This window comes from Cebus imitator, unplaced genomic scaffold (genome assembly GCF_001604975.1).
Source record: "Cebus imitator isolate Cc_AM_T3 unplaced genomic scaffold, Cebus_imitator-1.0 Scaffold296, whole genome shotgun sequence".
NCBI lineage: Eukaryota > Metazoa > Chordata > Mammalia > Primates > Cebidae > Cebus > Cebus imitator.
In genome coordinates, this window is record NW_016107611.1 from 313,008 (window position 1) to 314,094 (window position 1,087).

The following is a 1,087-nucleotide window of genomic DNA, read 5'->3' on the forward strand; positions in this document are numbered from 1 at the left end:
GGGGGAGAGAGGGGGAGGGGGGAGAGGAGAGAGGAGAGAGAGGGGAGAGGGGAGAGACGGGAAGGGGGAGGGAGTAGGAGATGGGGGGAGGGGGGTGGGGGGAAGGGGTAGCGGGTAGAGGGGAGAGCAGCAGTGGTTCTTAAAGTGTGGCTCAGGAACCCCCGAGACCCTTTCAGGAGATCTGTGAAATCAAAATTATTCTCATAATAATACTAAAATATATGGCTTTTTCAGTCTCCTAAGTGTATAATGGAGTTTTCCAAAAACTCCAGAACATGTAATATTGCAACAGACTGAAGGCAGAAGCTTCCATGAGGACCCAGCTGTCTACTATTAAGCTGGACATCAAAGAGATGTGCAACACAGCAAAATAAAGCTACTTTTCTCATTACTCTTGAGACACTGTCTCACTCTGTTGCCCAGGCTACAGTGCAGTGGTGCAGTCTCAGTTCATTGCAACCTCCACCTCCCAGGCTCAGGTGATCCTCCCACCTCAGCCTCCCAAGTAGCTGAGACTACAGGCACGTACCACTATGCCCAGCTAATTTTTGTATTTTTTGTAAAGAGAGGATTTTGCTATGTTGCCCAGGCTGGCCTCAAATTCCTGGGCTCAAGTGATCCACCCACCTTGGCCTCCCAAAGTAATGGGATTATAGGCGTGAGCCACCATGCCTGGAGGCCATTACATCTTTTCTTTGGAAACTACAGTCATTTTTCATGAAAATATTATGTTAATGTGTAGTGAGTTTTTATTGTTATAAGATTAATTCATAAGTAAATCTTTAAAGATTTTTCAGTTTTGGCTGGGCATGGTGGTTCATGCCTGTAATCCCAGCACTTTGGAAGGCCAAGGTGGGCGGATGACAAGGTCAGGAAATTGAGATCATCCTGTCCAACATGGTGAAACCCTATCTCTACTAAAAATACAAAATTTAGCTGGGTGTGGTGGCGCATGCCTGTAATCCCAGCTACTCGGGAGGCAGAGGCAGGAGAACTGCCTGAACCTGAGAGTCAGAGGTTGCAGCAAGCCAAGATCACGCCACTGCACTCCAGCCTGGCGACAGAGCAAGACTTCATCTCAAAAAAA

General features: G+C 47.6%; 1 protein-coding gene across 3 annotated transcripts in view; it reads right to left on the bottom strand.

Annotated features, from left to right (window-relative positions):
• Positions 1–1,087, bottom strand: part of PLAUR (plasminogen activator, urokinase receptor) — a 28,145-nt gene that overhangs the window by 1,225 nt on the left and 25,833 nt on the right. The gene's annotated exons all lie outside the window — the stretch shown is intronic.